This window comes from Protopterus annectens, chromosome 3.part1, assembly GCF_019279795.1.
Source record: "Protopterus annectens isolate FY-2018-M chromosome 3.part1, PAN1.0, whole genome shotgun sequence".
NCBI classification, from domain to species: Eukaryota; Metazoa; Chordata; order Ceratodontiformes; family Protopteridae; genus Protopterus; species Protopterus annectens.
The window spans coordinates 847,830,025-847,851,609 of record NC_056732.1 but is presented as its reverse complement, the minus strand read 5'-3'; the positions used below and the strand labels follow the sequence as shown (position 1 = coordinate 847,851,609).

At 38.7% G+C, this 21,585-nt stretch overlaps 1 protein-coding gene across 1 annotated transcript in view; it reads right to left on the bottom strand.

The window, feature by feature from the left end:
- Positions 1 to 21,585, bottom strand: part of DIPK1C (divergent protein kinase domain 1C) — a 212,381-nt gene that overhangs the window by 137,761 nt on the left and 53,035 nt on the right. The gene's annotated exons all lie outside the window — the stretch shown is intronic.

Here is a 21,585-nt window from a genome sequence, read left to right as displayed (position 1 = left end):
CAGAAAAGAGGAAAATCCCAGGATGCAAAAAAAACTCCCTTACGAGCCTGAATAAGAAGTTGAGATCCCTCATAAAATCCTCCAAAGCTAGTTACGAAAATAAAATTGCCAAAGATTCCAACGACAACCACAAGGCATTCTATAACTATATCAAGAATCTAAATGGCAATGCTCAGATCTGCTCTGAGCTACAACAGAATGGCATTAAATATCCTGATTCCAAGGATATTGCCAATATCCTGGCAGATCGATTCAGTGCCAACTTCACCCCCCTCTCACCCCCTAAATGGCCCATCTCAATACTAGAAGATTGCCAAATTCCAGTAATAACAGCCACACAGGTAAAAAACACACTCTCCAAAGCTAGGAATACAGCATCCATGGGATCAGATGACATCCCAGGCTGTGTACTACATGAACTATAAAGTGAACTGGCACCTCACCTAAGTGTCATGTTTAATCATGCCCTCACCTCAGCCTTCATGCCCACTGAGTGGTGCACAGCTACAGTTATCCCACTCCACAAGGGGGGATCCACCTTGGATCCTGGGAACTACCACCCCATCAGTCTGATGAGCCTGATCTGCAAGGCCATGGAACGTGTTATAGTGGAACTTATCAACAAAGGCATCGGCAACATTCAAACACTGGACCCCACCCAGTTTGGGTTTGTGAAGGGCCAATCTTGTCTCCTGTACCTGATTAACTTCTTCAAATCAGTCTCCAGAGCCATGGACGAGGGTAAGGGGGTCCACACAGCCTATCTGGACCTCGCCAAGGCCTTTGATACCATCCCCCATTCTGGAATCATAGATAAACTTACTAAGCTGGGCATTAATCCCTACATCACTCAATGGGTTGCCAACTGGCTTACTGACAGAACCCACACTGTAAAAGTAGCTGACTCCAAATCTAGCTCCAGACAAGTGACAAGTGGAGTACCTCAGGGTTCAGTCCTGGGACCGCTCTTGTTTGGCATCTACTTCTCTGAAGTACAGGCCAACACTAAGAGACTCTGGATAACAAAGTTTGCAGGTGACTGCAAACTGGGAGCCATTACTGAATCCCCAAGTGATGTGGATACTCTAGAAAAGGGCCTTACTGAAACAGATACTTTGTGCCAGAACCATGGGCTCAAGCTTAATGCCAAGAAATGTATAGTTATCCCTTTCGGGAAAAACATGTACCCATGAATTACCACATAGGTGGCAGTACACTAAACACCGAAGGTGTGATAAGAGACATAGGGACACAGGTGGACAGTGGTCTCACCTTCAATAACCACATCGCCACAACAGTCAGGAAATCCTTCTATGTGGCACACCTCATCACTAAGGGCTTTTCATCCAGAAAAAAGGAGGTTATTGTCCCACTGTACTCATCCCTCATTAGACCCATTATAGAATACAATGCCCCATTTGGTATGTACCTCTCAAGACATCTGCAACTACTGGAAAGGCTGCATAAATACCTCACTAAAAGAATCACAAGCCTAAAGCAGATGCCCTATGCTGACCACCTTAAAAAACTCCAGCTATACTCTGTCGCATATTGTCTACTCAGAGGTGATCTCTGCTTAACATACAAGGCCATGTCAAACCCAGAGCTGTTGGACATGCTACACTTTAAAAAATCCCAATCACTCAGAGCCACATGCTCCAGGGATCTAAACCTTGTCATCACAATAAACAAAACATGCTGGAGGGATAGGTTCCTGACCCAGAGACTCCCCAGACTCTGGAACAGACTGTCCCTACATGTCAAGCAGAGTGCCTCTTTGACCCTCTTCAAAAGGAACCTTGACGATTGGATGGGAGAAAGGAAATTCACCCCAGGGATCACGTCAGTCGCCCTGCTAGACAGGGATGCAGGGAAGTAAATAGTGTGGGAAGAAATAGCCAGGGAATTGTTATGGCTAGGCTTGTATAGGCTCTAGGGCCGATAGCCTAGTACCAACCTATGAACCTATAAATGTAATAATCACAGCCACAGACTGGGAAATTTCACTGGCATACTTCTGGCATATCTTGAAGTTGCTTCAAGCTGTATCTATCTCAAGACTTTCTCCCAACATGATTCATTCATCCCTCATTCATTTTTTATTGAACAAATACACTCTTACAAAAGTTTAATTTGGTTGGTTATTTCATTTTTTTTCTTTCTTTCTCTTTTTTTACTCCCTCAGGACCTTGCCAGTGACCAACTTCCATTCCTTTAACTAGTCTATTTTGTTCCAGTAGAATGGCAGCTGAGTATTCTTGGGTGAGGTTACTATCCTACTGCATAGTAATTTAACTATATCTGTACAGAATATAATTAATGTAATTAGTTATTAGCTTATCTATTTTGATATTGTAAAATATATTTTAATTGTATTCTGCCTGACATTGCTGGTATTGTATAACTTAAAATATTTTGTTTGTACCACCTCTGCTGAAAAGGGGCCTTTGGGCTCAGCCAGACTTCCCCGGTCAAAAAATGTAAAATAAAATAAAATATAAATTATGAATTAATTAATTAATTAATTAATTAATTAATTAATTAATTAATTGGCGAGAGCCTTATGGACCATTTATTCCTGCTCAAGAATCCTTATTAGCCATCCAGTCCCCAGTGAGAGTCACATGGTAAGGAACAGACTAACTTGTTAGTCCTGGGGTGACCAGCCTGCCCTTTCCATCTGGAAGCAACCCCACCCCCCTGAAAGCTCCTTTTGGCCCACAGCACCCATAGCTGCAATGTCCTGAGGGGAAGTATATCTCTGCACTCTAGTTACTCCTCAGTTAAGTAGTGCGAATGCATTACAGTAGTGTGAGCTCAGCCAGCTTCTTGGAAACCTCTTCCAGCTATTTCAGCCTAACTCATCAGCTGAAAATTTAAAAATATTAAAAATTTACTGTGGAAGATTCTTAAAATATAAAGAATACATTTATTTTACAAGAAAAAGGCAGACAGAATTTGTGGCTAGTATTAAAAAATAGCAAATCAACAGCTAACAGTCTAGTATTTGTCCTGATGCAGGGAACACCTTGTAATTTCGCTTTTGTACCGTTTAAGCAGCTCTCTGCATACAAAAACTAATGTTTTATGTTTGTAGTCACATATTTTCATTCCAGCAGTCATGCATTCAGACATATTTCTTTGTCCAATAATTCCAGCCCTATAGAGTGGTAGCCCAACAGTACTACGAAACAACAAACACAGCATGCACTCAGTGGCAAAATGAATGGATCCAGCAACAGCTGCTCCATATTAAATCCTTTATTGATAAAGATTTAAAGCTTGTACAATTCATCAATAACTTTTTCTAATGTAGAAATAACAGGATGTAGAGGTGGATTGAAACGACTCTTTTTCTTAACTGTCCGCTCTTGAGTTCTACCCTTCTCTTTAAAATAAACAGCCAAATTTAGTTTACGTATAACAATTTTCATTTCGAGCAGTGTATCAACTATATTAAATCTAGTAGTAGGCACACATTCCATACCTTTAGAAAATAATGAGAAATGCTCTTTGGTTAATATCAACGGTGTATAATTGTATATATTAAAGTTCTGATAGGTATAAACTACATTATGCCTATTCATTATTTGTTGTGTCCTGTCTCCTGCAAATTCCCTCTCCGATATTTGTTTGGGTACTGATGATACTGTTCCTGTCCGCAATCCAATAGTTGCCTTTGTTGTTCCTGTACTCCTGAAAGTTCCTCTCCTGAAAAATTTCTAGACTATCTTCATGTCTATAATATTTGGTATGAGCCTGTGTACACTCCCTTCAAAAATATTTTTTGCTATGCCCTTTACTCACAGAGTAAGACTCCTCCTTTTTCCATGGATACGCTACCTGTGTTTTATATTGTTTTATGTCTCTATACATTTTTTTTTGCATTTGTTTTTATATATCTTATCACAATTGTAATTAATGTCAGAAAACTGTTTCCAATATATACTCTCACACTGTGGGAACATAAGATCCTCCATAATTTGTCCATTCAATTTTACATCTTTATCAATAAAGGATTTAATATAGAGCAGCTGTTGCTGGATCCATTCATTTTGCCACTCAGTGCATGCTGTGTTTGATATTTCTGTGTCCAGTTTCAAGTTCCAACCTATATCTGAAGCTGTGCTCTAGGCACATTTTCACTATAGGTGCATCCTAAGGAAAACCAAACAGTAAAACAGAGAAAAACAGTTTTAACATAGGAATTTACAAGTATTTACTCTTGTCCATTGTGTCTTTTTCTGTCCTGATAACTTTGACCTTTGTAACTCAGCTCCTACCTTCATGTTATATATGGGTACCTAGCTCTACAGTACAGTGTACAAAGTGAAAGTGGCATGAGAAAAGGACTATTGTGATTAGACTAGTATGGAGATGTAGGCAGCACAATTAAAAATACTTGTGAGCTTTATGTTAATTAGACATTCCTTTTAATACTGCTCATTTGTTTCTCATCTGGACTTCATACTTTATGTCTAGAATCAGAGAATTATGGTCCATAATGGGCTGTCTTGATGACAATATTGAACACCCATGTACTCTTAACACATTTATAAAAGTGACAGTACTATTTGAATGGCATGATATCAAGCTGACCAACTTTTTGTGTACATAGCTCTCAACTGTCCAGATTTTCACAGAATGTCCAGATTTTTGACTCATATTTTTGGTCCATTTCTCATAAAAGTGTAGTTTTATGGCAAATCACTGAGGACTGAATTCAGAAAATAATGGCAGACATTTGATTTTCATACTTAACAGCCTTCAGAAAAATTCATGCTAATGCAAAATCTGTTATTCTATCAACTTTCTATGTTTGTAAGAGCAATATTGAAAAATTGTCCCTATTAGTGGGCCTTTGTCTCCCCATTATTTGTGGCTTTGTCCAGATTTCTTGCTCTAAGAGGTTGAGAGGTATGTTTGTGTATCATATATCTGTATGTGTCTGTAATGTATATAGATTAATGCTGCTTGGTCAAAAAAGCAACATATCAAGTCTAACCTGATGGAGCACAAATGTTTGAAAATAAAAATATCAGTAAAAAAGTACTCAACCAATCTCTTTCCAGGACGCAAGGCCTCTGCATCTTTACACCCTCTATTAATTATATATATATCAACTCGGAGATGGCACTACAGTGAGGAAAGAGTTGATTTTCGATTGCACATGCCAACTTTTTTTCATGCTGAAGAAATTAACTTTCTACTGACTGTTTCACTCACACACACACACACACACACACACACACACACACACACACACACACACACACACACACACGCACGCACACATGTATGTCTGCGTGTGAGTCTCTCTCTCTCTTTATATATATATATATATATATATATATATATATGTGTGTGTGTGTGTGTGTGTGTGTGTGTGTGTATAGATGTATCTACTTCATAACATAGAAATTTCATAACGTTGAATTTCATAACATTGAGACCATAACATCGAAAATTCAAAACACTAAAAACCCAAAACATTGAAAACTCAGAGTATTGAAAGTGTGCTTCATAACATTGAAAACTACAGTGCACAAGTAAATAAGATCCCCTCCACCTACGACAACACCTAACTAACAAACACACTTTTTACTGTCCCCCACTCCCCACGTAAATGAAATATATCAACTCCAAGATCGCACTACAGTGGAAAAAAGTTAATTTCCTAACCTCACTGTATCTTAACTTTTTAGTAGAAAGTGCATTTGTTAGTTAGATGTTGTAGGTAGAGGGGATCTTATTTACTTGTGCAATGTAGTTTTCAATGTTATGAAGCACAATTTCAATACTCTGAGTTTTCAATGTTTTGGGTTTTTAGTGTTTTGAATTTTAGATGTTATGGTCTCAATGTTATGAAATTCAACGTTATGAAATTTCAGTGTGTTATGAAGTAGACCCATATATAAATAAATATATATATATATATATATATATATATATATATATATATATATATATATATATATATATATATATTATATATATATATATATATACCCGTGGTGGTGGTGCTGCAGTAGTGTTGTCGCCTCACAGTAAGACGCTGTCCGGTTCGATTCTCAGCTAGAGCGTCTTCTGCATGGAGATATGTGTGATTCGGCGTACCTTTGTTGAAGGTTGTGTGTCAGGGCTGGTAACTCGGCACATAAAAATTAACTACCGATCATTAGCGGACCGGAGTTCCTCTGTGGCGACCCCTAACTGGGAAAAAAGACACAAATATATATATATATATATATATATATATATATATATATATATTTATGGGTCTAGGACTATTCACTGAAAGCACATTTCACTGAAACACATTTGACTGTGCACAATTCACTGAAAACACAATTCACAGAAACACATTTCACTGAAAGTTATATATGGCCTTTGGGATGAAATAGCTAGGCTTTAAATGATCTCCGAGTCAGTATCCTAGTAACCTCCTATGATCCTATGATTTGACAGGAGAGGTACTATAGTTCAGCTATCATATTCATTAACCCCCCTTTCCCATTTCTACAAGGAGCTGGGGTGTACTGTCAACTGTTGTTATATCTCTTGATTCAGAGACACTGTCATAGCTCCATTTTTATAATCATGCCTGAGTGTCGCAGGTCTGTCATGCAATCCATCCATTTCTTGGCCAGACATCCTTGTCTCCATTACCCCTCTTCCTGTTTCTCCAGCCAGACATGTTCATCTTTTCCTTGCCTTCTTCCTATTTCTCCCCAATTCTTTTTTACCAAATTCTCTTTTTATTCCCTGCACATGTGATAAGAGCACCATAATCTATTCACATTGGTCAATTCTCTACCTGGGGCTACTTTGTCTTCTGCTTTATGTCCTCATTTCTTTATCTGTTCCACAATGTGCATTCTACTACGCATCTCAGGCACTTCATCTTCATCATCTTAAGCTTACTCAGCTTCTCTGCCTTCACTGCTCAGGTCTCTGTGCCTTAGTCTTCAGCTTCATTGGATTTAATGCATTTTAATTTAATATATTGAAGAGAATTGCAAATGCTACTTTACACAAATGTACTTGTAGATTTACCATAATAACAATTAGGAGGAAAGGGGGTAGGTTGGAGAATGGGATGCATTTTAGGGAAGCTGTACTATAGTGCAAATGCAAGGAATGTTATTTTAATGTATTTAAAAATACGATTTGTGAATAGAGTTTGTGAAAACAGTGATGAGATAATACTGGAATAAAGAAGCAAGCATACTCTGCATCTCTTAAAATAAATTTTAAAAACCTTGATCTAAATTCATTGTATGACTGAATTCCTTTTAGGGTAGAGGGAAAGGATTCCCAAAGTTCTGAGACAAGTTATGGTCTCCGATACATAGTTTTATCCATGACCAGTCATGTGAGGGTTCTGATGGCAGGAAAGTTATTTTAAGCTGATAGTCTAAGGATGCAGGTATTACATGGTCAGCTAGATAGGGGAACAACCATAATTTTAGCAGTTTGAAAACAAGGGAGCTCAGTAGTAGATGAGCTATCAATTTTACAGGCAACCATTTTGCTTTGTCTAAAGTAAGACAATGATGTTCTATTTTTTTTTTGGATTGCAAAATAAACCTGCAAATATAATTTCTAATTACTTGTGGGAAGAACTGAAAGGTTCTTCTTCCATGCTCAGAGATGATAAAGATGTCATATTTGAATTCTGCTTGAAGGATAACTTTGCCAATTGTCCTTATGCTTTCTGGAGAGGAAAAAGTGGGAAATCTTTGTTGGCCATGTCAGGAGTCTGTTAATTTTGGCCCTTATTAAATAATGTGACACTGAAAGTCTAAATGTTGGTCAGGCTATATACCGTGATACAGGCAGAGTCTTGTAGATTCTGGTTTATAATGGTTATTACATAACATATGCTGGTCAGGAGATAATGACCCAAAATGATGATGGCTCCAAATTGTTATAGATTTTGTTTTTTATTTATTTATATATTCTTTGTGATTAGTAGCAATGCATTTTCTGCTGCCAGTTGCAAAATAGAGATAGATGCTCATCAACCACTTTTCAATGGTGGTGTTTGAGGAGCTGGAGCTACAGATAACTGTATCGTTTGTGGATGAGTTGCAGTTATGGAAGTCGGTTAAAGAAGACAGAAAGAAGCAGTGACAAAATAAATCCTTTGGGCATAACATTTATGCCACATACAAAGGGTAAAATATTTCTAGCTAATGTTACTGAAAAGGTTCTGTTAAAGCTAAAATTCTTGAACTAGTCAAGAGCTTTGGGGCTTATTTTGATGGGTTATGACCAATTAGATGAAAGGGTTTTGTAAGGTATATGAAGACAGAGACTGAGACTACTAGATTGCTTTTGTCATCATTTAGGAGAACATCATCAGTTAATGTATATAGTGCTTTTATTTTACTTCTGCCCCTCCAATCCCCATGCTGGCAGGGGGATAAAATGTTATATTTCTGAATGATTCTACTCCACATGATCAAAGTGCAACTGGGCAAACACAAAAATATGAAAATATAGCTGACTGAGAAGCAAGCAATCAGAAATATATAACTTCACCCTTCACAAAAAATTAGCATTTTGTGCAGGAGGCCAGCCCCTTTGCTTCGCACCTGTCCCCACAACCTTTTAAATACCAACTCTGAGGCTACAGAATAGAAGGGAAAGAGTGAATTCCTAGTCTCGGCAGTACTTCTATCTCCTGCAAAAAATACTAACATCACTTGCATCTCCAGTCACTTTTGCCGCAACTCAGTCATTTCATATAACTGAGCAGTTGATCTTTTGAAGGTAATCCTTCTGAATATAGCTAGATAACTGAATGAAAATTAACTTGTCAGAAAGATTTGCTATGGTTGGAAATATAGAAATGGGTCTAAACTCACTAGTAGAGGAAAGTCAGGGAAATTCATATATTAGCACAATTGTATGTCTGCACATGGTGGACACAGTTTATTTGTAGCATGCTTCCATGCAGTATGTAATTTTTTTTCATAGGAGCACAGTATTTGTTCACCTTCTAGGGACCTCTGTAACTGACAAAATGCAGACAGTTTAAATACATAGTATAGACTGCTGCAAACTGCCATCACACTCTTTCTCACTGCTGCGTAAATCACTGGTACATATACTGAGCACTGGCTACCTAAATGGTGAACACAGCCTATCGCTTCTAGAGTTGAAGTGCACAGTCCTCTCTGAACCTGGAGTTAGTATTTCCTTCTGTGAATCAGCACATTAACCCAACGTATTGCAGACTGTCTTTAAATGCTATCCAATCTTCCATTTCCATGCCTTTCATCAAGTAAGATTAGCAGCTGTATATAACTTGTTGATATTTGTGTGAGTCCTGGAAGAGTAGTCACATACCTAATGCATTTTGACAATCTTATTTGTGCTTCACAGTGATGCCTACTGTTTATCCTGTGATTAATTCTGAGTCACTCCAGAGAAAGGACCTGTGTTTGCTGAACATGCAAGTATAACATCCTGTTACATGGAAAGGACATGCCAATATCAGTCAATACTATTTTTCAAATATCTATATGCAGGCCATTTTTTATGTGACACAGGAAAATTTATTTATAGTAACACAAGCTATTCTGGACAGAGTATTGCATTCTTAATATGGTGCTGTTTTCTATGGTCAGTCATATCCCATGGATAATGTAACTATACCCATTTGTGTGGTTACAACTGTTTATAAAACATTTTAGAGTGCTTTCTTAATTGACCAATATTTATAGTAAGTTAACTTTCAAGTACGTCTGGTATCATAACTGCTTTTAAGCAAAGTATCAAATAGCTGGTATTTAAAATAATAAAACTGGGAGTAAATTATGTGTCTGTTAAACAGAAAAGAAATCTGCAGCATTTATTTCACCCCCAAGCAAAATAAAAAACAATGGCTGGTTACCAAATATGTGACATGTACTTTTGAACCTGCTTTTTATAGGACTAGTAATATGCAGTTTCATCAGTAATATACTGGAAACAAGCTTTGTTCCTGACTGACTTTCCATCCATCATTGATTTTCAGTAGATTCATAGGTTCATAGGTAGGTACTAGGCTATCTGCCCAAGGGCATTTATAAGCCTAGCCAGAATGTGTTGGCTTTCGCCTCCCTTTTAGATTAGTTTATAGGTTCATAGGTAATGTTTCTGAAAGTGGTATATTTTAATAACAGTTTGTTTTCTTTCTTCGGCTACAATGTAAGATCATGATTTTCAGTTTATCCTGCATAGAAACCTGCAAAGTTGAAAAAAAAAGAAGACAGACAGACTGCCTTTTGCTCATAATTCATTCTTTCTCCTTTCTGTGACAGTACTCATTAACTACCTCCATTGATCTGCACTGGACCAGGGTCTCACCAACCTCTTTCTGAAACATTTAAGTAAGGCCTTAAATAACCCCTCTTCCTTATATTATCCCCATCTCCTTCCTCCCACTCTAGCCTACCCTTTTATCACCCACAAATCATGTTCCTGTTCTTCTTTTCCAGCAGTATCTGTATAATTTATCAAAACCCAAAGTCCATTTTTTTAAGATTAAAAGACTCAATGGGGTACAAACTGAATAGTTTTAATGGACCCCAATATCTGGCAACTTTATAGTCAGACAGATTAGCTAAGAATATCGGGAGCACTCTCTTCTGTATGGGCATATGAGTGAGGCTTTGCCCTCCAGATGAAAAAAACTTGGATTCTTTAGTCTCTTTAATCTTTCACTTCCAACTGAATGGGCTTCAATGAGTCCATCTTCAGTATTCAGTTTATATCCTTTTAGTGCATACATGGCTATATTTCTAAACCTTTCCTGCACTCTTCTTAACAGTTATGATAAAGGCATTGCAGCTTTTTCTATCAGCCTAATCTCCTGTCTACTTTTTGGTGGCCAGATCTGGGCACAGTACTTCATAAGTTGCCCACCATAGCCCTTTACAAAGGGAGGGAGACCTCAGTATTGTGGAATCGTCTCCCATAGCAATATACACCAATGCACCATTACCCTTTGTTATTGTCAATTCACAAAGCATTGCATGAACCTTCTAAAGGTGATTATCTGGCCCCAGATCCTTTTTCTTCTCTGATCTCCCTTGATCCACTTCTCCAAGCATGTATGCCTTTGTGGCTTCCAATACCCAAAACACATAACCTTGGTATTTTATATATATTTTTTTGCATTAAATTGTATCTATAAGGTATCTGTCATCACTGCAAGTCACAGCAGGTGATACTGGAGATGGTTCTTTCCATCCAGTATCACCACCATACCAGTCTTGGTGTCATCAGTGCACTGTCTTCTTGTACCTTCATATCCTCATCATCATCCCAGGCCTCCCAAGAACTAATGCTTTCTTACTAGTAATTTATTTTTCAGTGGAGGCCTATATAAAAAAGCTTCACAAGATATAGAGAAAAATAACATGCATACACAGTGTGTATACAGTACATCCTACTATATACATATATATGTGTGTGTGTGTGTGTGTGTGTGTGTGTATATATATATATATATATATATATATATATATATATATATATAGATATAGATATAGATATAGATATATGTAGATATATATATGGGTCTACTTCTATTCATCGAATTTGCACTTCTTCAAATCATAGTTGGCCGACTCCACTTCACCAAAACAGCATTTCACTGAAAGCATGGACTACCGAACCTCTTTCCCTGGGAAACAAACCACTTGGCCACCAGAGTGAACGTTGTCCTTTTCCCCAGTGGAGTGCAATCTCGGAGTTGGTATATTTAGTTGGGGGGGTGGGGGTGAAGCCCCCTACTTTGGTGGATTTAGTTTCTTTCTGTTGAGTTTTTATCCCTAGTGGCCAAGTGGTTCGTTTCCCAGGGAGAGCAGTTCAGTAGTCCGTGCTTTTGGTAGAATGCTGTTTTGCTGAAGTGGAGTTGGCCAACTACCATTCAAAGAAGTGTAAATTCTGTGAGTAAATGTAGACCCATATATATATATATATATATATATATATATATATATATATATATATATATATATATATATATACATACTGTTTTCTATATAGTATATTGAACATACAATGAGGAAAAAAACAGTGATTGTTTGAGCTCACATTAATGAGAAATCAAAAACACTGACAAGAAACCCATGAATAGTCATCATACAAACATTTTATAATTGTGATGCAGGCAGAACATTGATTGGAGAGCCATTTAAAGGTAGAGCAGAATGAATGTTTAAGCTAACAAAGTTTAGACTGCATTTTATAACAGTAAGGCAGTGGTAATGTGAACTTTCATAACAAAGTATCCGAGCAGACATAACAGTACAGGATAAGATAGAAAATTACTGGACAGACAGTAATTTTAGAGCAGGATAGGGTAGACTGAGTAAGGATAGTTTAGGGGGATTAGACAGGTGTCTTATATGAGCAAAGCCATGAGAACTTCAGGTGGTTTCAATAGTAGCTTGAAGGATTTCAGGTTTTTAGCTCGGATGAGTAAGAGGGGAATGGAATTCCAAACTTTACAGAGACATTACAGGAATACAGTGAGTCACCTGCAGTACTGTTTGATTTAATGGGGTGCAGTAAGAATTTGTCAGTAGAGCAAAGAGTCGTAGATGGGGAGTAAGGTTGGCTAATATTTTTTAATGTCTAATATTTTTCAGGGTAGAAAATTAAACTGTGACTATTTTTGTTGAGTTAATATTTGGTGATGCCATTATAACCAATTTATCTGCTTAGTACCATGCAGTGATAGTAACTATAAGGCATATGAGTTGCAAATATAACTATTTTCATTGTAGCACTTTTCTAGTGTGGTTATTTGGGTAGCATGCAGGCTGAACAATATAAGAGCAGCATATAGGAGGTTGGGTAACAGTAGAGTAGAGATAATGGTTTGCCTTTCCTAGTCAGTCAAATAGGCTTTAATTCAATATAGGGTGTCACATTTCGTGCACATTTTGCTGATAGCGTCCTTTATGTGGTGGTCAAATTTTATAGCATCATCTATGAAGACGACTAGGATCTTGGTATGAGTTGCAAGTTCAATTTTGGTTTGGTCAGAAAAAGTAATGGTGAGGAGAGGTTAGTCATTAGACTAATTAGAAAAAAAAAAAAATGTCATCGGCTTTTACTGTACTTGTGTTTCTACCTACTTTTTTTTACTTTTGCATCATCTTAAAAGTACTCAATTGTATTTATTACTGCTTGGTGTAACTCATTCTAAGCCTTTTGGTTTAAACACTTGGGCTTCGGACCAGTTGTTTTGCACTGAGAGGGTTTGTAGTCTGCACTGTAGTGGCAGAACAGGTAGCTTACATCCTTCTAGGTTGGGAACTGCTGATTGAGGGCTCAGTGTCTGTTATTCTAAAAGTGCATTCATTCTGGTTTAAGCACTTGGGCTTTCAGGCCAGTTATTTTACATTAAGAGGGTTCGTGGTCTGCACTCTAGTGGGAGGAGAGGCTGGACTCTGCCCTTCTGAGCTGGGAATTTCTGGTTAAAGGCTTATAGTGCATGCATATCTGAACTGCTTCTTACTGACGTTGGTGCGCCTTGTTTGCTGTGGCATAGACTGGATTCGGGCCTGCTGGATCTAGCTTTGTTTGTGTAACTTGAGCACTAATCCAGGCATTCTCTAATGTATTCAATTGTATTTATTACTGCTTGGGTAGTAACTTGATTAAAGTGTAGCTATCATTCTAAGTCTTTTGGATTAAGCACTTGGACTTCAGACCAGTTGTTTTACATTAGGAAGGTTTGTGGCATGCACTGTGGTGGCAGGACAGGTAGCTTTCATCCTTCTAAGTTGGGAACTGCTGATTGAGAGCCCAGTGTCTGTTATTCTTAAAGTGTATTAGTTCTGGTTTAAGCACTTGGGCTTCAGGCCAGTTATTTTACATTAAGAAGGTTTGTGGTCTGCACTCTTGTGGGAGAAGAGGCTGGACTCTGCCCTTCTGAGCTGGGAATTTCTGGTTAAAGGTTTATAGTGCCTGAATATTTGAACTGTATCTTACTGAAATTGGTACACCTTGTTTGCTGTAGCATAGACTAGATCCAGGCCTGCTGAATCTAACATTGTTTATATGCTTGTTGTTTGTTTGCTTGTTATTTCCTGGAACGCTAATTCCACCTAATACGCTGCTTCTCAGCGCTTCTGTGGATCACTAGTGATATCTGCATTGCTTACTGTACTTATTTCCTTGTTTCACTTGAAAGAAAGTTACTGTTTGTCGTTTTTGCATTTAAGTTACCTGTAACACATTGCACTTAAGTTACCTGGCACTTGCTCACTAAAGCAATTATATAAGTCAGCACTAAAAATTAAAAGCACTACACCCTCACTCCCCCACTGGCCCTGGTTTTCAATTATAAAGGAATTCCCAATATTATTCTAGCATGTCCAAAGGTCAGTTGTCAATCTCCTCTCCAGTCCAGCTGGTGAATCTGGAAATCTTGAGGCAATGTTACAACTGCCTCATGTACACAGACAACCCTCTCCTCCTCCCAACAAATTCCAACACATGTGAGAGATGCAACCATATAACCAAACTGGAGGCTAAGCTCTCTCAACTCAGTACTGGCATAACCAGTCAGGAAGAGAAGGCAACCACACTCACTACAATTCCAGTCTCACATAGACCTACCACGACAGCAAACCAAACACATAATCACACAAAAACATACTCGGAGGCTCTAAATAAAGATCTGCCAAAGCAGCAGAGACCTCCAAAGCAGACACCCAAGCAGCCACTACCCCAAAACAAAACACGTGCAACACATATCTCACAAAGCCAGTGTGCCTAACAGTCACAGCCCTTAAGACTAAACAACACACCTGATACACTTGTAATAGGTGACTCTATCATCAGGCACACTGACGTCCCGCTCACCAGACTGAACAAGGAGAGGGTCACGGTGAGCAGCCTGTCGGGCGCCAGGATCCGCCACATAACACAAGCATTCAGGTCACTCCAAGGCAAGTACAAATATGACTCAGTCATTGTCCATGCTGGTGTGAATGACCTGAGACGTACCTCCCTGGACTACATGAAAAGAGACATAAAGGAGCTCTCTGAGCATGTAGCCCAGGCCGGTATGACCCTGACCTTGAGTAGCATCTTACCCTCACCAAGAATGATGCCACAATATGAAGACAAGATGCTCAATTTCAACAATTGGCTTAAGTACTGGTGTCATTCAAAGGGGATCCAATGCCTGTCAGCTTGGGATGATATGCTCGACAAGCCACGATGTTTCGCTAGGGACGGCTTGCACCTGTCACCCCTGGGCTTTCGGATATTGGCAAAGGCTCTTGCTACCCCCATAGTGCCTTTTTTAGGCAAGGCTCAAAAGACAAACCCACCTCCATAGGTATCACAAGGGATAAGAAACTAAGAGTAATGCTACTCAACGCCAGCAGTCTAAACCTCAAGATGCACGCACTCGAAACTCTCCTTAGCATGGAGAACATCGATATCTGTGCAGTAACAGAAACCTGGTTCAGGGCTCCCGAGAGCACCCCAGCACTACCAGGTTATACCTCATACCATGCTTTTCGGCCGCAAAACTTGGACCGAACCACAAAAGGAGGGGGAGTATCGATATTCATCAAAGATACCCACACCTCCAAGTTGGTGGCAAAGCACGAAGCATCAGAGACTATCCATGTGCAACTAACAGTGGGTAAAACTGCCTTCCAGTTTATAGCCTGCTACAGACCACCCTCCCAAACCCAGGAACCCCACTCGCCCTTCCTGAGAACACTGGAAAATATGAAGGTCTCTCAAAACACCATTATATTGGGCGACTTCAACTACCCAAACATAGACTGGGAGCATTACTCTAGCTCCAACACCTTAGCCCAAAGGTTCCTAGAATTTATAAACTCAAATGCTATGGAACAACTTGTTACCACTCCCACAAGAGGGGAAAACATACTGGACCTGATCATCACCAACATGGGGACTCTATGCTCCAGACCAGAAGTGTATCCCTCACTGGTAAGATCAGACCATAAACTAATCTCACTGGATATTCACATCCTGACCCCACCTCCTGCCCAGAAAACCACAGTGAAAAACTTCTCTAAAGCAAATTTCGCACTCCTCAAAACAGAGGTGGAATCCTTCAAAGCCCCCGGGCCTGTGGAAAATACGGCCCAGACCACAGAATCCTTTATAAACGCATTCTATGAACACCTTCAGGAATGCATGGATCATGCGATCCCAAATAAAACCAAGACCCAATCCTCCAAAGGCAGACGTCCTGTCTGGTGGACCCCAGCCATAAACAAACTATAAAATAGAAGGAGGAAGCTACTAAATGATAGAGCAAAATCCCAAAAAGGGAAGGCATCACTGATCAGTATTAGAAAAAAACTACGGGCACACATAAAATTGTCTAAGGCCAGCTTCGAGAGAAAATTGCACAGGACACTAAGGATAATCACAAGGCTTTCTTTAGTTATGTTAGGAACCTGGGTGGTATGTGACTTTTGGAAAATTTATTTATATTAACACAAGCTATTCTGGACAGAGTGCATTCTTAATATGGTGCTGTTTTCTATGGTCAGTCATATCCCATGATGGTGTAACTATATACCCATTTGTGTGTAGTTACTAACTGTTTATAAAACATTTTAGAGTGCTTTCTTAATTGACCAATATTTATAGTAAGTTAACTTTCAAGTACGTCTGGTATCATAACTGCTTTTAAGCAAAGTATCAAATAACTGGTATTTAAAATAATAAAACTGGGAGTGTGTGTCTGTTAAACGAAAAGAAATCTGCAACAATTATTTCACCCCAAGCAAAATACAAAACAATGGCTGGTTACCAAATATGTGACATGTACTTTTGAACCTGCTTTTTATAGGACTAGTAATATGCAGTTTCATCAGTAATATACTGGAGACAAGCTTTGTTCTTGACTGACTTTCCATCCATCATTGATTTTCAGTAGATTCATATGTTCATAGGTAGGTACTAGGCTATCTGCCCAAGGGCATTTATAAGCCTAGCCAGAATGTGTTGGCTTTCGCCTCCCTTTTAGATTAGTCTATAGGTTCATAGGTAATGTTTCTGAAAGTGGTATATTTTAGTAACAGTTTGTTTTCTTTCTTCAGCTACAATGTAAGATCATGATTTTCAGTTTATCCTGCATAGAAACCTGCAAAGTTGAAAAAAAAAGAAGACAGACAGACTGCCTTTTGCTCGTAATTCATTCTTTCTCCTTTCTGTGACAGTACTCATTAACTACCTCCATTGATCTGCACTGGACCAGGGTCTCACCAACCTCTTCCTGAAACATTTAAGTAAGGCCTTAAATAACCCCTCTTCCTTATATTATCCCCATCTCCTTCCTCCCACTCTAGCCTACCCTTTTATCACCCACAAATCATGTTCCTGTTCTTCTTTTCCAGCAGTATCTGTATAATTCATCAAAACCCAAAGTCCATTTTTTTTAAGATTAAAAGATTTAATGGGGTACAAACTGAATAGTTTTAATGGACCCCAATATCTGGCAACTTTACAGTCAGACAGATTAGCTAAGAATATAGGGAACACTCTCTTCTGTATGGGCATATGAGTGAGGCTTTGCCCTCCAGATGAAAAAACTTGGATTCTTTAGTCTCTTTAATCTTTCACTTCCAGCTGAATGGGCTTCCATCTTCAGTATTCAGTTTATATCCTTTTAGTGCATACATGGCTATATTTTAAAACCTTTCCTGCACTCTTCTTAACAGTTATGATAAAGGCATTGCAGCTTTTTCTATCAGCCTAATCTCCTGTCTACTTTTTGGTGGCCAGATCTGGGCACAGCACTTCATAAGTTGCCCACCATAGCCCTTTACAAAGGGAGGGACACCTCAGTATTGTGGAATCGTCTCCCATAGCAATATACACTGGTGTACCATTACCCTTTGCTATTGTCAATTCACAAAGCATTGCATGAACCTTCTAAAGGTGATTATCTGGCCCCAGATCCTTTTTCTTCTCTGATCTCCCTTGATCCACTTCTCCAAGCATGTATGCTTTTGTGGCTTCCACTACCCAAAGCACATAACCTTGGTATTTTATATATATATTTTTTGCATTAAATTGTATCTATAAGGTATCTGTCATCACTGCAAGTCACAGCAGGTGATACTGGAGATGGTTCCTTCCATCCAGTATCACCACCATACCAGTCTTGGTGTCATCAGTGCACTGTCTTCTTGTACCTTCATATCCTCATCATCATCCCAGGCCTCCCAAGAACTAGTGCTTTCTCACTAGTAATTTATTTTTCAGTGGAGGCCTATATAAAAAAGCTTCACAAGATATAGAGAAAAATAACATGCATACACAGTGTGTATACAGTACATCCTACTACACATATATATGTGTGTGTGTGTGTGTGTGTGTGTGTGTGTGTGTGTGTGTATATATATATATATATATATATATATATATATAGATATATATATATATATATATATGGGTCTACTTTTATTCATCGAATTTGCACATATCAAATCATAGTTGGCCGACTCCACTTCACCAAAACAGCATTTCACTGAAAGCATGGACTACCGAACCTCTTTCCCTGGGAAACAAACCACTTGGCCACCAGGGTGAACGTTGCCCTTTTCCCCAGTGGAGTGCAATCTCGGAGTTGGTATATTTAGTTGGGGGGGTGGGGTGAAGCCCCCTACTTTGGTGGATTTAGTTTCTTTCTGTTGAATTTTTTTACCTAGTGGCCAAGTGGTTCGTTTCCCAGGGAAAGCAGTTCAGTAGTCCGTGCTTTTGGTAGAATGCTGTTTTGCTGAAGTGGAGTTGGCCAACTACAATTCAAAGAAGTGTAAATTCTGTGAGTAAATGTAGACCCATATATATATATATATATATATATATATATATATATATATATATATATATATATATATATATATATATACATACTGTTTTCTATATAGTATATTGAACATACAATGAGGAAAAAAACAGTGATTGTTTGTGCGCACATTAATGAGAAATCAAAAACACTGACAAGAAACCCATGAATAGTCATCATACAAACATTTTATAATTGTGATGCAGGCAGTACATTGATTGGAGAACCATTTAAAGGCAGAGCAGAATGAATGTTTAAGCTAAGAAAGTTTAGACTGCATTTTATAACAGTAAGGCAGTGGTAATGTGAACTTTCATAACAAAGTATCCGAGCAGACATAACAGTACAGGATAAGATAGAAAATGACTGGACAGACAGTAATTTTAGAGCAGGATAGGGTAGACTGAGTAAGGATAGTTTAGGGGGATTAGACAGGTGTCTTATATGAGCAAAGCCATGAGAACTTCAGGTGGTTTCAATAGTAGCTTGAAGGATTTCAGGTTTTTAGCTCGGATGAGTTAGAGGGGAATGGAATTCCAAACTTTACAGAGACATTACAGGAATACAGTGAGTCACCTGCAGTACTGTTTGATTTAATGGGGTGCAGTAAGAATTTGTCAGTAGAGCAAAGAGTCGTAGATGGGGAGTAAGGTTGGCTAATATTTTTTAATGTGTAATATTTTTCAGGGTAAAAAATTAAACTGTGACTATTTTTGTTGAGTTAATATTAGATGGTGATGCCATTATAACCAATTTATCTGCTTAGTACCATGCAGTGATAGGAACTATAAGGCATATGAGTTGCAAATATAGCTATTTTCATTGTAGCACTTTTCTAGTGTGGTTATTTGGATAGCATGCAGGCTGAAAGATATAAGAGCAGCATATAGGAGGTTGGGTAACAGTAGAGTAGAGATAATGGTTTGCCTTTCCTAGTCAGTCAAATAGGCTTTAATTCAATATAGGGTGTCACATTTCATGCACATTTTGCTGATAGCGTCCTTTATGTGGTGGTCAAATTTTATGGCATCATCTATGAAGACGACTAGGATCTTGGTATGAGTTGCAAGTTCAATTTTGGTTTGGTCAGAAAAAGTAATGGTGAGGAGAGGTTAGTCATTAGAGTATTGTTTAGTTGTGAACAGAATACATTTGGTCTTCTTAGAGTTTAATAGTAATTGACAGTTATAAATCCAAATTTCAATTGTGTTGAAGGATCACTGTGTTTGGATTTGAAGTTGTAGGTTTTTGGAGTGTGGAATAATCAGGATACTGAGTCATAGTTTAACTGCAGTATGAAAATATTGAATAGCAAGGGACCAAGGACAGATTCCTGAGGCACCCCTATGTACACCGAGAGAAATGGAAAGATGTTGTTATAGGGAGTACAGTTTGTAGAGCAGTTTCTGATGAGACATGGTGTCAAAAGGAAGAGTACTGCTACTAAGTTCCTTGCATTCCTGTTACTGTTCATAGGATCATAGGATCATAAGAGATTACTGGGCTATCGACCCAGATGCCATGTCAAGCCTAGCCATTTCATCCCGATGTAATACTATAGATACTCTAGTATAGGATCATAGAGGGTTAAAACAAAGTTTGCACACCCTCTACTAGAATCCAGGAGCAGCTCTACTACAGACCTACACTAACAACTGCTGCCACAGGATGGTGATAGCAAAGATGACTAGAGTTCTTGTAGTGCTGTTGTATGGATGGAAATCATTTTGTGTGGGGCTTAGTAAATTGTGGTAACCAATTTAAGTTTTATCTAGCAGAGAACAAAAGTCTTTGCAGACCAGAAACACCACATCCATATTGCCATTGTCTACAATTCAATGGTGACCTAGTCAAAGAAAGGGATTATGTATAATTAGCAAGAGCTCAGCTGCATGAAACTATATTGTTATGCATTGGTACCAGGATTAACTTAAAGGAACTCCTCAGTCTGTCCTGTACAGTGCTATCTATAACCTTCCCTAAAGCAAAAGAGACACTAACAAGCCTTTTCTTATCATGTTCCATTTTAGATCCATCTTTGTTCAAGGAAATTACAGGTATAACCCTCTTATTGTGTGCAACTGTTCAAGTTTGCAAAGACCATACAGCTATTTTTTGCCACAACATCTTCAGGATGTTTCTATGTGCCACTGCTCTTTGTGACAAGTTAATACTTTCAGACCACTGCTACCCCCTTTCCAGCTCTCAGACCACAGATTCCACCCTTTCATGCTCTCATACCACTGCTTTCACCCTTTCCTGCTATCAGACTACTGCTACCACCCTTTCCTGCCCTCAGACCACTACTTCCACCCTTTCCTGCTATCAGACCACTGATTCCACTCTTTCATTCTCTCAGACTACTGCTTCCATCCTTTCCTGCTATCAGACCACTGATTACACCCTTTCATGCTCTCACACCACTGCTTTCACCTTTTCCTGCTATCAGACCACTGCTTCCACCCTTTCTTGCTATCAGACCACTTTACACACTTTCATGCTCTCACACCACTGCTTTCATCTTTTCCTGTCAGACCACTGCTTCCACCCTTTCCTGCTATCAGACCACTGATTCCACCCTTTCATGCTCTCAGACCACTGCTTCCACCCTTTCCTTCTATCAGACCACTGATTACACCCTTTCATGCTCTCACACCACTGCTTTCACCCTTTCCTGCTTTCAGACCAGTGCTTCCACCCTTTCCTGCTATCAGACCATTGCT